We start from the raw sequence: 15592 nt of genomic DNA on the forward strand, positions 1-15592 counted from the left end.
GCAGTGAAGCTGGGAAGAGAACAGAGCCATCTGGAGAGCAGGACAGATGAGGACACTCTTTGGAATTTTCCAAGAAGTAAAATGTGGCTGCAGAGAAATGGAACAAGTGCTTCCTCAGGGAGCCCTGGGGTGTGCTACTGTTGTCTAGTGACCAGTATTCAACTGCTTCTCCCATTGCCCCTCTCTCTGCTGGATTATTCAGCAGATCAGCTGGCCCCTATCACACTCACATGCTATAATAGCTCCACCTTCAAACAAGCAAATACACAAAACATCCTCTGACCATATGACTCCCAGCTACCACCCTTACTCTGTCCTACTTGACAGAAAACTTGAAAGCATTGTGCCTACTACACACGCTGCCCTAATCATGTCTTGGTCCCCGTCCCATCACCCACAACACTAGGCTGCCAAGCCCAACGGCCGGTTCTCAGCACGCATTTGACTTGGCCTAAAGAGAAAGGATTGGACACCAGATTCCTCCCTCACTAACACACTCCTCCCGCGGCTTCCGGGAGACTGCTCTCCTCTGGGATTCCTCCCGCCTCCCTGGCACTCCTCGCCATTTTGCCAATTTCTCCTCTCCGTCCTGACCCCTAACACTGGTGAGCCCTGGGACGCCCTCTGAGGACCTCTTCTCTCCTCAGTGTGCACTCGCTCTAGGAGGGATATCAGCCAGCGCCATGGCTTTGTGTACCCATGACTTCCAACTTCTTATCTCTAGCTCCGGCCTCTCTCCTGAACCTCAGGCTCAGATCCAGTTCCTGACAAGCGCTCCAACTTAACTGTGGCACCTCTATTTGGATGTCCCACAGGCTTCTTACAGCCTCTCGTGCCACCTGGACTTGTCCTGGTCTTTCTCCATCTGCTCCTCCCTCAGTGAAGTGTGCCATCACTCACTTGACCACCCAAAGAGTGGCCACTGGGTTTCGCCACCTGGAGGTCATGCAGAGGGAGGGTGCTTGGCAAAGGGCTGTTGTATTGTGTGGCACCTCCTATATCTGGGTCTGTGCAGGTTGGCAGGGGAGGTAGAGGGGGCAGGAGGGGAGAAGGCGCTGCAAGTCCCCGCCCTCAGTGGGCTGCTCCTCTGGGTGGAGCACCAGGAGGTCAGGCAGGGGATGCAGACGCCTCCCTCCAGGGCGTGTCCACTGGCCTCGGGCCACTCCCTCCACAGACAAACGGGGTGCTGAGTCTGGAGAGAGCAGGGGAGGTGTCCTGCAGGAGGCAGGACCTGGGGTTGAGAAGAATGAGTACTAGGTGGAGGAAGACAGGCAGCAGATGTGTTTGGGGACAGAAAAGAGTACAGCACAGCCAGAGAAGAGGACCCAGAGCAGACAGGAATGGGCGGAGAAAGGAGGGAGAGAGGGCTGAGTGGCCTGGCGGGGCACCGCTCCTCTAGCTGGGGCTGTGTGTGCTGTTGGAGTAATGCTCACCTCCTGGTTGATATCTTTCAGAGGAGGAAGTGGTTAGGTTGCCAGGTGGTTGGGGTGAGTGGGGATTTGAACCCGGCTCTGCCACCTCCAGACCTTGACCTCATTCCCTTGTCCACGCTGCATTTTACCCGCTGGCACCAGACACAGACCTTGGAAAGTCACACCTTTATTTATCTTATAGATGATGGAAGCCAGTGGAGGTTGAACCATATGGAATAGTGATTTTTACTGCTTTTGACCTGCAAAAGGACGATTTAAAATGCTGCAATCTTGGCTCACACTGTAATCCCAGCACTTTGGGAGGCCGAGGTGGGTGGATCACCTGAGGTCAGGAGTTCGAGACCAGCCTGACCAACATGGTGAAACCCCATCTCTACTAAAAATACAAAATTAGCCAGGTGTGGTGGCACATGCCTGTAATCCTAGCTACTTGGGAGGCTGAGGCAGGAGAATCGCTTGACCTTGGGAGGCAGAGGTTGCAGTGAGCCGAGATTACACCATTGTACTCCAGCCTGGGCAACAGAGCAAGACTCCGTCTCATAAATAAATAAATGCTGCAATCTAATAAAACATGTTCACAAAATATTTCTTGGTGGACTGACTTCAAATCTGTCACCTCATTAGTGGGTGTCCAGGTTTGTGAAAAGTGTTTTGTTTTTTTTTGTTTGTTTGTTTTTCAGACGGAGTCTTGCTCTGCCACCCAGGCTGGAGTGCAGTGGCGCGATCTCGGCTCACTGCAAGCTCTGCCTCCCGGGTTCACGCCATTCTCCTGCCTCAGCCTCTCCGAGTAGCTGGGACTACAGGCGCCTGCCACCAAGCCCTGCTAATTTTTTGTATTTTTAGTAGGGACGGGGTTTCACCGTGGTCTCGATCTCCTGACCTCCTGATCCTCCCACCTTGGCCTCCCAAAGTGTTGTGAAAAGTTTTGTTAGAATTTTCTGGTTCTAGAAACCTGACAGCCTTTGGCCCTGAGACTGGACCACATGGCCCAGGGGTTTAGCGAGGGTTTCATGTGAGGATGTGCTCTCTGCTTATGCACTGTTGGCGGGAGTGTAAATTAGTCCAACCATTGTGGGAAGCAGTGTGGCGATTCCTCAAAGAGCCAACAGCAATCTCATTCCCAGAGGAATACAAATCATTCTACCATGAAGACAAGTGCATGCAAATGTTCATTACAGCACTATTCACAATAGCAAAGACATGGAACCAACCCAGTGCCCACGAATGACAGATTGGATAAGAAAATGTGGTATATATATGCTATACTATGTAGCCATAAAAAACAACAAGATCATGGTCGGGCACGGTGGCTCACGCTTGTAATCCCAGCACTTTGGGAGGCCGAGGCGGGTGGATCATGAGGTCAGGAGATTGAGACCACAGTGAAACCCTGTCTCTACTAAAAATACAAAAAATTAGCCGGGCGTGGTGGCGGGCGCCTGTAGTCCCAGCTACTCGGAGAGGCTGAGGCAGGAGAATGGCATGAACCTGGGAAGCGGAGCTTGCAGTGAGCCGAGATCGCGCCACTGCACTCCAGCCTGGGCGACAGAGCGAGAGTCCGTCTCAAAAAAAAAAAAAAAACAACAACAACAAGATCATGTCTTTTGTGGGAACATGGATGGAGCTGGAATCTATTATCCTTAACAAACTAACTCAGGAACAGAAACCAAATGCTACATGTCCTCCCTTATTAGTGGGAGCTGAATGAAGAGAACACATGGACACAAAGAAGGGAACCCCAGTGTCTGGGGCATACTGGAGGGTGGAAGGTTCGAGAAGGGAGAGGAGCAGAAAAAAATAACCATTGGGTACTAGGCATAATACCTGGGTGATGAAATAATCTGTACAACAAACCCCCAGTGACATGAGTTTACCTATATAACAAACCTGCACATGTACCCCTAATTCTAAAATAAAAGTTAAAAAAAGATCAAAACAAAAATAATGCTATAAAAGTTCATAAAAGTTCTAATAGTAAAATAACAATAATAATAAAAAGAATCTGCTCCCCGGAGTTGGCTCTGGGAGATGGTGGCACTGCCTTTGGTGTTTCTTGGCTCAGCTGACTGAGGACAGAGTTGCTGGTGGCCTCACTGGGTGGGCTGAGTGCTACGGCCCCATCCTGTCTGTCACACTCAGTGGCTAGGAGCTGCTGCTCCTGACTTGCAGGTCCAGCATCCTGAGCCCGTAGCTCCAAGGTCATCAAGCTGCCCCCTGCCACTGCAACATGCTGTCTGTCTCTACTCTCTGGGTCCAGCAGCAGCCCACAACTGTATGTTGTCATGGCCATTTCCTTGAACACAGCTCTGACCCACCTAGCCCCAGAGCCTATTGTGGCTTCCCAGAGAGGTCCAGATCCCTAATATTCCAGCCCACCACAAGGGAGTTTCTGAAGTTACAATGCAAAATTCATTTGGAAGAACATATTTTGTTCAAGCGGGCCCAATGGATGGAAAGATGTCCCCTTGCACCGCTTCCCACCTCAGTTCCGCCCCTCCAGTCCCCACTCCACTCTGGCTGCTGAAGGGATCAAAGATCAGCTTTTAAAATGCTTCTATGGCTCCATATGGACAACAGAAGTAACTTGAGTGTCAGGCTGGGCACAGTGGCTCATACCTATAATCCCAGCATTTTGGGAGGCCAAGGCAGGTGAATCACTTGAGCTCAGGAGTGTGAGACCAGCTTGGGCAATATTGCAAAACCCTGTCTCTACCAAAAATACAAAAATTAGCCAGGCGTGGTGGCCACATGCATGTGGTCACAGCTACTCTGGAGGCTGAGGTGAGAGGATCACTTGAGCCTGGGAGGCAGAGGTGGCAGTGAGCCAAGATCACACCACTGCACTCCAACATGACAGAGTGAGACCCTGTCTCAAAAACAAACAAACAAACATGTTCTTAGCACAGCATTGAGGGACTTCCAAGATCTGACCCAGCCCAGCCCTCCAGCATCATTGCTGGCAATGACCCATGGGCACAGCACAGCCAGACCCATTGAACTTCCTGTGCATCACCCTTGAGGCCTTTGCACATGATAATAACCATAGCCAATGCCTATATGGAGCTTATAGTGTGCTAGGTGCTGTCTTAAGTGTTTTTATGCAAACCAACTCGTCAAACGACTGCATTCTGAACCCACACAGATTCCTCTGCCTGAAAGGTGCACACCCCAGCTCCAGCAAGTAGTGCCCAGAAAATCCTCCTGGTTCTTCATTCTCCCACCCCAACAAAAATGTCACTTTCTCAGAACTCACCTCTCCCTCTGCTATGGTTTGAATGTGTCCCCCAAAGTTCACGGGTTGGAAACCTAATCCCCAATGCAACAGCGTAGAGAGGTGGGGCCTTGAAGAGATGATCAGGCCATGAGAGCTCTGCCCTCATGAGTGGATCCACGCCATTACTGCAGGAGTGGGCTCCAGATACAGGAATGCATTTGTCTCCCCCTCTCCCTCTTTTGCTCTTCCACCTTCTTCCCTAGAATGATGCACCAAGAAGCCTATGGCCAGATGTGACATGCCCTTTACTTCCCAGCCTCCAGAACCCTTAGCTAAATTTGTTTTTCTTTTTCTTTTTTTTTTTTGAGATGGAGCCTTGCTCTGTCACCCAGGCTGGAGTGCAGTGGTGCAATCTCGGCTCACTGCAACCTCTGCCTCTCAGGTTCAATTGATTCTCCTGCCTCAGCCTCCCGAGTAGCTGGGACTACAGGTGTGTGCAACCATGCCCGGCTACTTTTGTAATTTTAGTAGAGAATGGGTTTTACCAAGTTGGCCAGGCGGGTCTTGAACTCCTGGCCTCAAGTGATCTGCCTGACTTGGCTTTCCAAAGTGCTGGGATTACAGGTGTGAGCCACCAGACCCAGCCCCAAATTTCTTTTCCTTATAAATTACCCAGTCTGTGGTATTCTGTTACAGCAGAACAAATAAATATGAATAAGACACCTCTCCTGGCTCCTAGAGCCTTCGTGTGGTGTGTTGTGGTGTTTCTCTCTCACCAGACTGGGATTTCCTTGAGGACAGTTAGCACCGGGACAGAGTGGCCCAATGAAGGTTTGTCGAATGAATGGGATTTAGGGGTGGAAGTGCAAGGAAAGGCCAGGCCAGGGACAAGACCAGAGCCTGGGTAAGCATCCAGTTTACTCCTATCACCTATTCACCTGCTCTTGGATTGTTCCAGAAAGGACAGAGAAGGAAGAGCACTAGATCTGGAGCCACAAGACATGGGTTGAGTCGTACCATTCCCAGTTCCTATCAGCTTTGTCCTGTGGAATGGGGCTAAGCCCTCTGTGCACCTCAGAGAGGGGTGGACCCTACGTGATAGGATAATGCAGATGCCTAAGCTGCAGACATTTTTGGTCATTTTTCCTTTTATTTACTAATACATGTTTTATGTAGTAGTAAATGTTATAACCAATAATGAAAACCCAGCATCTCTTGCCATAAATAGTAACCATTGTTAAATTTAAGAAGCAAGAGGTGGCCAGGCGCGGTGGCTCACGCCTGTAATCTCAGCATTTTGGGAGGCAGAGGCAGGTGTATCACGAGGTCAGGAGGTCGAGACCATCCTGGCTAACATGGTGAAACCCCATCTCTACTAAAAATACAAAAAAAAAAAAAAATTAGCCAGGCGTGGTGGCGGGCACCTGTAGTCCCAGCTACTCGGGAGGCTGAGGCAGGAGAATGGTGTGAACCCAGGAGGCAGAACGTGCGGTGAGCCAAGATGGCGCCACTGCACTCTAGCCTGGGCGACTGAGCAAGACTCAAGACTCTGTCTCAAAAAAAAAAAAAAAAAAAAAGAAGCAAGAGGCCATTAGCCTGAGGCTGTCTCTGTACTTTGAGTGATGATCTGAAGCCGAACTTGGTATGTGAAGAAATCAAACTCCAATTTAGAAGCATATATTTGTAGCAAATAGCAGGCTGAGCTCCCCAAACCTCTGCTGGCCCTGACAGCTGCCCAATTCATGACTTGTTCTTTACTCAGATAAACTCTGTTAAATTTAATATGTCTAAAGTTTTTCCTTTTAACACCCTACAAATACATAAAGCAACAATAAAACACAGTTAGTCAGTTCTAGCTAGATCTTGTTTTCTGTCTGCGTCTGAACCTGAGGCTGTTCTCTGTCCACTCAAGAGAGGCTAGCAACTGTCAGGAGAAGTTGGAGACTTCTCAGCTCCAAACCACAGCTTGGGAACCGGTGCTGGAAAAGCATGGCAAAGGCCCAACCTCCCTGCCCTGTGCTTTCTGGCCTGCGACTCCCACATTCACCCCTGCCTGCCGCACCTCTGGGCCACTGTCTTTCGGGAGCCATGGGGGAAATGGTCTGGGGGCCTTCTGTGAGCTGCAGAGACACTTGTAACTTAACAGGCATTACTGAAGCACCTCTGTCAGGGCTCCAGGCAGTTCTGGGGAAAGGCAGGCCCTGGTAGCCACCCACCCTCCCCTCACACCCTCACTTCCTGGCAGACCCCAGAGTCCTTGTGTGCAGTTGGGCGTTCCCTCCAGCTGGCCACATCTGCACAGCACCCGGAGGGCGGGTGAGTCTCTGATGTCTTCCTCCTGCTGGAGGCCGATGGCCACATCTGGCCGCCAGCCCAGGGGCTTATACAATCTGACAAGAGCCAGATGTTGCTCTTCCTCCCTTCCACTGTCCTGGCCACTCCTGGCTCCAGATCTTCTTGTAACAGACCCCTCCTTCAGTTCTGTGATGCAAAGAGGTGGATCTGAGGAGCCACAAACCTGGGTTCCACCCTCAGGACTGTGGCTTTGCTGTGTGACCTGCACAACTCCCTCCCCCTCTCTGAGCCTTCATTTAATTTTCCTCATTTGATTAATCAGTCAACACTGCTGGGGGCTCTGTGCTAGCTGGGCCTGGCAGTCCTATGAGGACGAAATGAAATGACATGGTCCTTCTAAACTTTGTGGACCTCTTGCCCCTGTTAATAGTTGAGAGAATTTTAGGTGGCACTCAGATGAATGGCTAGGAGTGTGTGCACGTGTTGTAAACAGCTAAGCATTTATTTTAATGTGTACTAAAGAAGTTAATGAGCACATCAAACAATCTTAGTTTTACATTTATGACAGTGATATAACTTCCTTTTAAAATTATCTAAGTAAACAAGTGAGCCAATTTAAGGAAAAATATTAATGAAATAATACAGGTTCTATATAGATATGACAAAAAAATGGCATGGATCCTAGGAGATCTGAAGCTTGGCAAATGCTTAGACACCAGCACACGGTGAGCTCTGGGTGCTGTGAGAGCAGAGCTCTGTGCCTGCCCCAGCTACCTCTGCCCCTCATAGCAGGGGACCCCGACCCTAACACACTGACACCCTCTTTCTACAATGGCCCTGTGCTATTCCAAAATGAGCTGAATACATAATATGCCCTATTTTCAGATGTACTTAAAAAAATTAATGTGATGCCCTAATGGTAATTTAAAAGAGAAAGAAAAGGAAAGGAGTTTTATGATATACATTTCAATATGTAAATACTCACAGTGAAATTTTCAGATACTTAAACCTGTCCGTGATGGATACGTTTGAATTTAAGAGGGGCAAGGTAACATTCAACTGAATGTTGTTGATAATCTTTCCCTACATTTGGCATTTTAAAATATCCAGATTGATAGATGGATTGATAAATAGATGGACACCTGCGCAGACTCACAGGAGTACAAGCATAAGGACTGCCAGTGTTTTTTGTTTGTTTGTTTTTTGAGACGGAGTTTCAATCTTGTTGCCCAGGCTGGAGTGCAATGGCACGATCTCAGCTCACCACAACCTCCGCCTCCCGGGTTCAAGCAATTCTCCTGCCTGAGCCTCCCCAGTAGCTGGGACTACAGGCCAGGCATTCCCCGCCAGCAGCTTAAGCACCATGAGTGTTGTCACTGTCTTTGATGTGCCTCTGAAGTGATGAGCAACTCTTGGAAAATGCCAAACAAAACAAAGTGTGACCTTCCCTCAATCACAAAGCATCGGATTCTTGGAAACCCCTTTGTATATTAAAACCTTGCGGAAAACCTTGTGTTTATGTGTAAGACAGAGGTGGGCTCCAGCCTCAGATCATCATGGCGAAAGTGAGGTTTGCGCAGCACGAATGTCCAGCAGGACACATGGAGCTCATGTGGGGTTTGGGGTGATGCTTGGTTGTACAGGATCTGCCCAGAGGCTTGTTTCCCTAGCAGGGCCCCTCATGTGTCAGGAGCACCACCCTTCCAGTCATTGAGGCAAACCCTCTTCCCCACGAATTTCCAGAAAGTCCTGGGGGAGATACTGCTTCCAAGGAGATGCCCTGTTCCAGACCCCTTCCAGCTCTCAGCCTTACATCCCACTGGCCACAGCAGCCTCACCCTGGGACTACGAGGTACCCACCCCTGTAGGTTTGGACTTGGAGGCTGCCAGGTCAGCACACTGGACCATGCCCCAGCCTTCAGAAGGGTGGTGTCCAGGGTTCCCGTCTGCAAGTGCCCAGCCAGCCTGTAGCCTCCCCTGGAGCCTCTGCGCTCACACAGCCTTTGAGAAGGGTATCTGGCCTGTGTCTATTTAATCCTGGGCCAGCCACTCCAATAAGCATGCCTTATCAAGTCTTTTACCTCTTTGAGACTCAACTTCCCCATCATTTTATTATTTATTTATTGAGACAGGGTGTTACTCTGTTGCCCAGGCTGGAATGCAGTGACGTGGTCTCAGCTCACTGCAGCCTCAACCTCCCAGGCTCAAGTGATCCTCCCACCTCAGCCTCCTCAGTAGCTGGGACCACAGTTGCATGCCACCACGCTCAGCCAATTTTTGTATTTTTTGTAGAGATGGAGTCTCACTATGTTGCCCAGGTTGATCTTGAACTCCTGGGCTAAAGTGATTCACCCATCTCGGCCTCCCAAAATGCTGGGATTACAGGCATGGGCGACTCTGTCCAGCCTTCCCAATCTTTTAAATGGGAGTAAGTCACCCAAGCTCATAGGGTGCAAGTCAGGGCTAAATTAGGGATGTATGTGCCTGGCACACAGTAGGCACTTAACAAAAATTAACTCCCACACTCTGTTTACAGCTTCCTGCTTGTTCACCTTTCCTTTTCCATCTCTCATTTTACCCCCTAAAACCTCAAATAAATGCATAAATTTCTGCAGTGGTGTCCTAGTGTTTTAATCTGGCCTGCATCGTCCAATATGGTAACCACAGTCACAGGTAGCTATTTAAATTTAATCAGGCTGGTCGCAGTGGCTCACACCTGTAATCCCAGCACTTTGGGAGGCTGAGGTAGGTGGATCACCTGAGGTCAGGAGTTCGAGACCAGCCTGGCCAACATGGTGAAAACCTGTCTCTACTAAAAATACAAAAATTAGCTGGGCGTGGTGGTGGGTGCCTATAGTCCCAGCTACTTGGGAGGCTGAGGCAGGAGAATCGCTTGAATCTGGGAGGTGGAGGTTGCAGTGAGCTGAGATCATACCACTGCACTCCAGCCTGGGCAACAAGAGCGAAACTCAGTCTCAAAAAAAAAAAAAAAAAGTAAATTTAATCAAAGTTAAATAAAACTAAGAATTCAGTTCCTCAGTTGCACTAGCTACATCAAGTGCTCAGTAGCTACCTGTGGCTCACAGCTACCAGCGCAGCCAGAAAGCGTTTCCATCATCTCACAAAGTCCAGTTGGACAGTGCTTATCTACAACTTATATTAAAAGTTAAATAGTTTACAGTCATTTTTCCCAGGACTGTAGTTCTCACTTGTTTGTACTATAATTATATGAATCTAGAATGTGACTGTTTATATAAACACAAAATATATACAAGTGAGGGTCCTGCTGCAGTCCCACATCCTCAAAGGAATTATTGAACTGATGAGCAAACCACTAAGACAAACACTGCTAAGTGGACTGACTGGGCTTTTAAATCCCATGTGAGTGAAGGTAGCCAGCCCTCGCTAAACCTAAACCTACCCAGGACAAACTTAAAGCTGGGTCCCTGTCTTCATCACCCAAAAGGGTGACTCCAGGTGGACTGAACACGTAAAAGATACAATTAAAACAAAAGAATATCCAGCAGAATACCCTTGTGACCTAAGAACGGAGGACCACTCAAGAATTCAAAGGCAAAAATCATAAAGCCAAAAGAATTTGGTGAACTTGATTACATCAAAGAACACACCGGGGCCGGCTGGCATCACTTGGTCAAATCATGTATGTGTCTTCACAAGACCCAGCAACCCCTCTCCTGGGACAGTTCTCACAGCAGGCTGCTGCACGGTGGTGTTGGGGAGGACACGCACTTGGTGTCATCTGGAGTGGCAGGCAGTTGGAGGCAGCCTAGTGTCCACCCCTGGGAGTGGACGGAGGAGTTTTCAGAGGGGAGAAGCATGCACTCACAGAACAACAACTGGGGTGGGAACTCCAGCACCGAGTGGGGAGTCAGAGGCACAGTGAGACATGTGCCACAAGACCGCCACTGGGGTGCAAACAGACCCCGAAAGACTCGCTTTGCAACAACACATCCCAACAAGAAGATACACAGAAATCACCGGGGAGGGACTGCCTGAAGGGCAGGAAGGCGTGTGGGAATAAGAGGTGAGAGAGTCCATCCCTGCCCCTGCCCAGTCCCCTGCTCAGAATACATGAGGAATCCCAAGGTTGGAATTGCTGGTCACCAATGACCAGCACATTGTCATTTGACTCAGGGCTGGCATACTTTTGCTGTAAAGGGCCAGAGAGTAAATACTTCAGGCTTTGAAGCCCATGAGGTTGTCGTCAGAGCTACTCCACTCTGCACGGGAGCAGTCCCAGAGAATATGTAAACAAGTGTACATGGCTGTGTTCCAATAAAACTTTATTCATCGACACTAAAATTTGAATTTTATGAAATTTTCATATGTCATGAAATATGCCTTTTTTAGTTTTTTCCTAGCCATTTAAAAATGTAAAAACTATTCTTAGTTTGTGGATTGTATAAAAATAAGGGTGGAGCTGGACTGGCCCACAGGCTGTAGTTTGCTAACCCCGGATGTAACTGATGACTTCTGCTCCCTGTGGAGACAATTTAGTCCAAGGCAAACATATTAAGCCTGGAGAACTGAGGTCTCATCTTTACTCCCAAGGCCAGCCAGCACCTCTGGGTTTGCTAAGAGAACTAACCCTATTAGGTTATGGAATAATTGAAACCAAGTATCTGGCTGGGGATTAAAAGACCACCCTGAGGGGCACAGGGACCCTCTTGTATGGCCAGGACTGCATACCATATTGTAGCCAGGAGGGAGGGCTGTTATTTTCTTGCTTCAATGAGCAGCATTGATTTCTGTTGTTTGCAGCCATAACTCCCTGGCTGGTACAGCCTTGAGGAACTCACTTCACCTCTCTGAGGTTAACTTTCTTTCCAGTGAAATGTCTGCCTCACGGAGGTGGGCACTATGGTGACCACTGGGGTGGGCAGAATGTCTAGGAATGGGCCCCCAAGTTCCACACCCTAATTCTCAAAGCCTGTGAGTGAAGTGAGCCTATCACTCAGAGATGGCATGACGTTCTATGGCACAGCTGACCAGAAGACAGGGTATTATCCCTGTCTAATCACACAAGTCCCTTGAAATGCAGATAGCTTTCTGGGCTAGTGTAGAAGAGGCCGTGAGAGAGATATGAAGTGTGAGAAGGACGTGGGGCAGGTCGTTGCTGGCTGGAAGATGAAAGCAATGTGGGTGAAGGAGCGCAGAGAGCAACCCCAGCTGACAGCCAGCAAGGAAATGGGGACTTGGTCCAATGGCCAAAAGGAGCTGGATTCTGCCAACACTGGAATGGGCTTTCCCAGGGGCTCCAGACCCGGCCAAGGGCGCCTTGCTTTCGGCCTTGTGCAAGCTTATGCAGAGAAGCCCGCCACGCCCACCTGGACTTCCGGCCTACGGAATTATGAGGTCACAGGTGGGTGTTGTTTCAAGTCACTAAGAGTGTGGTGATCAGCTATGGTTGTGATAGAAACCAAATTCAGCCATCCAAACAACCACACCCCATCTGCTGTCAGCTCAACCCCGACTGTGGCCTTGTGCTCCCAGAGAGACTTGACTGGCCTAAGCCAATCATGCAGCCTCCTTCACGAAGCCTCAATCATGAAGCTTCCTTCAGATTGGTTTAGGAGCACGCATGTGATGCAATTCTGGCTAAAGAGAGGTGAGGGGAAGTCTGCCAGGAGGACCTGTGGATATGGCAGTGATGCCTGAGGCCATGGCAGCTCTCTTGTAACCATGAGGGGCCCTTGCTGACAGGCCAAAATGACAAGCTGAGGAAGACAGAGTGGAAGATGAATCAGGTCCTTGAAAACTTTACTGAACTGCCAAGGAACTGCTCTCCCCTGGACTTCTCACATGAGATAATAAATGTCCTTGTGGTTTAAGCCATTCTGAGTTGGGTTTTATGTTCTTGCAGCATAAAGCATCATCACTGATAAGCCACTCACAGCACTGCTTGGGAGTGCAATAAAGTTGTACAGATAAAGTCCTTAGTGCAGTGCCTCACACCCAGCGAGTGCTCAAAAATGTTGGCTTTTGTTCCTTAATCAATGCTGCTCCCTCCTGCCTTAGCCCCTGTACGAGTCAGGGTTTGACCAGAGAAGTGGGGCCAGTATGTGGAATCCATCTACAGCCATGCCTGCAGCTGTAGCTCTGTCTCAAGGGCTTTATGACAAGCAGGTGGCCTGTGTGATCATGGGGGCTGGCTAAGCGAGTCTGGAATCCACAGAAGGGAAGCTGGAGGGCAGGTGGAGCTCAGGGCACGGCTCATGGGCTTCCCCAGAGGCTCTAGACACCGGCATGCCCGTGAGCTCCACCTGCCTGCCAGCTTCCCTTTTGTGGACTTCAGGCTTGCTTAGCCAGCCCCCACAATCACACAGCCCACTTCCTTGTCATAAAGCCCTTCAGAAAGAGCTACAGCTTGTAGGCCTGTCTGTAGATGGATTCCATACCCTCTGTCCACAGGTGGAACTTCTCTTTCACACAGAAGCCTGTTTGGCTCTTGAAGCCCACCCAGACCAGCCAGGATAATGTCCCTTACCTAAAGTCAACTGATGACAGACTTTAATCCATATGCAAAATACCTGTACAGCAACTGTAGCTTAGTGTTTGACCGGTTAACTTGGGGCTGTAACCAAGGGAGAGGTCAAAGCATCACATCAAAGCCAGGGGGATGCATCAAAAGCCCATTACACCCCCGGGCTCAGTTTATTCTGGAATAGATGAAAAATGTCACTGGTGTCTTTTTCTCTCTGCTTCCTATGCTCTGAGCCGCTCAGCGACTCAGCACGTCTCAGGAAGCTGCAGAGCTGACAGGTCCCCCAGAACCCAGCCAGGCTACTGTGGGCCATCAGGCCACAGCCACGCTGCAGCACCTACCCTGGGAGGTCCTGGAGGTTCACACACAGCGGCTTCCTTTGCTGCATGGCGTTTCCTGAGTGAAGCAGCCTCACAGGAAACAGAGAGCAACATGTGAAAACAAGAGAACAACAGCAGGAAGAACAGCTTGGGGTGGGGGAGGGAGCGGGATGCAGCAGAGGAAGGGCGGAAAATAAATCACAAGGGGTGCAGGGGACAGTCCTCAGGGGTCCTCTGTGACTCCTCTCTGGTCCCTACCTGAACTCGGGAACCCCCCAACTTTACTGAGCAGGCGATGGCGGTGGGACAGGTGAGACAGGAGTGTGTGAGCAGACACGGACACTCAGCTCTCGGGGGCGCCATGCAGGGTGTCAGGCTGGGCTGGGTGACTTCTATGCCCTGCCAGCCCAAGCTGCTGACTTGGTTCCTTAATTCACTGAAGGATGAAGTATTGAGCCAGCCACTGTCCTTAGCAATGGCATGGCCCCTGACCTCACAGAGCTTACCCCCGAACCTCCCCTCCGAGGGAGCAGACCTCAATGAAGTCGTCACAAAAATACATGAAGGACGGAAAAGGCCAGGGGCCGTGAAAGACGTTAAGGAGAGGCTGTAGATGGAGGTGGGGCCTCCCTAAAGAGTTGGAGTCTGGCAAGACCTGAAGGGTGAATGTGGATTGGTCAGGAGTAGGCTTGGGGATGGTGGAGGGAGCTGCATGCCCAAAGGGCCTCAGAAGGGGAGACCTGGAGGGTCAGTGTGGCTGCAGCAGAGGATGGGAAAGGACCTGGTCGCTCACGGTCATGACGGTCACCAGAGGAGGTCACAGGAGAGTTGTGAGTGGGGAAGCCCGAGGTGGGATCTGGGTGTTGAAAAGATTAACCTGGCGCTGTGTGGTCAGTGGTTCTGAGGGAGCTGGGATACCAGTCAGGAGGCTAGGACAGCTGTCCAGGAGTGGTGCTGGGGCTGGGCTGGGTGGTGGGTGCAGCTGGAGAGTAGCGGGCGGGTCTGAGCCACTTGGAGCTGAGACTTAGCAGGACTCAGTGTGTATAGGTGAGGAGGGCTCTTCACCTGCTCCTCCTCATGGGCCCCTCCGCATCCAGTCTGGTACCAACCTGCTCGTCCCCGTGCAGGCAGTGCAGACAAGCCAAGCTTGTGCCCAGCCCTGCGGTTTTGCTATGGGGGCTGCCTCTGCCCTGGATCGCACAAGTCATGGCCCCACCTTGCCACTCAGGCCTCAATTCCAGGGTCACATCTCAGAGAAGTCTCCTGTGATGGGCTGGTTGTGTCCCCCCAATTCATATGTTGACGTCCAGACCCCCAGAGTTCCTCACAATGTGATCTTATTTGGCGATGGGACCTTTAATGAGGTAATCAAGTTAAAAGGAGGTCTTTAGGGTGGGCCCTAATCCAGTCTGACTGGTGTCCTTCTAAGAAGAGGGGATTAGGACAGAAATACACACAGAGGGAAGACCACGCGAGAATACAGGGAGAAGGTGGCCCTGTTTGCCAGCCCAGGAGAGAGGCCGCAGGAGAAGCCAAAGCTGCCGACGCCGCACTCTGGTCAGCCTCCAGAGCTGTGGGAGACAAATGCCTATTGTTGAAGCCCCTGGTCCATGGGGCTTGTCACAGCAGCCCGAGCTGACTCACACACTCCCTGACCCTCCCCTCGTCCTCCCGCTTAGTTACTGGTGGTCAACAGCGTAACACACTGAGAGTCAGCCCACGAGGGCAGGGTCTCTGCCTCTTCCCAGCTGCCTCCCTCATTCCCAGGACAGCATGGGCCCTCTCTAGGCACTTGACAGAATTTGGTTGAATGAAGAAAAGCCAA

At 50.4% G+C, this 15592-nt stretch overlaps 2 protein-coding genes across 11 annotated transcripts in view; one reads left to right on the top strand and one right to left on the bottom strand.

Annotated features, from left to right (window-relative positions):
- Positions 1-15592, bottom strand: part of EFCC1 (EF-hand and coiled-coil domain containing 1) — a 43779-nt gene that overhangs the window by 15386 nt on the left and 12801 nt on the right. The window lies entirely within an intron of this gene.
- Positions 1-15592, top strand: part of CFAP92 (cilia and flagella associated protein 92 (putative)) — a 108169-nt gene that overhangs the window by 868 nt on the left and 91709 nt on the right. The gene's annotated exons all lie outside the window — the stretch shown is intronic.

Source organism: Hylobates moloch, unplaced genomic scaffold (genome assembly GCF_009828535.3).
Source record: "Hylobates moloch isolate HMO894 unplaced genomic scaffold, HMol_V3 SCAFFOLD_4, whole genome shotgun sequence".
Taxonomy (NCBI): Eukaryota; Metazoa; Chordata; class Mammalia; order Primates; family Hylobatidae; genus Hylobates; species Hylobates moloch.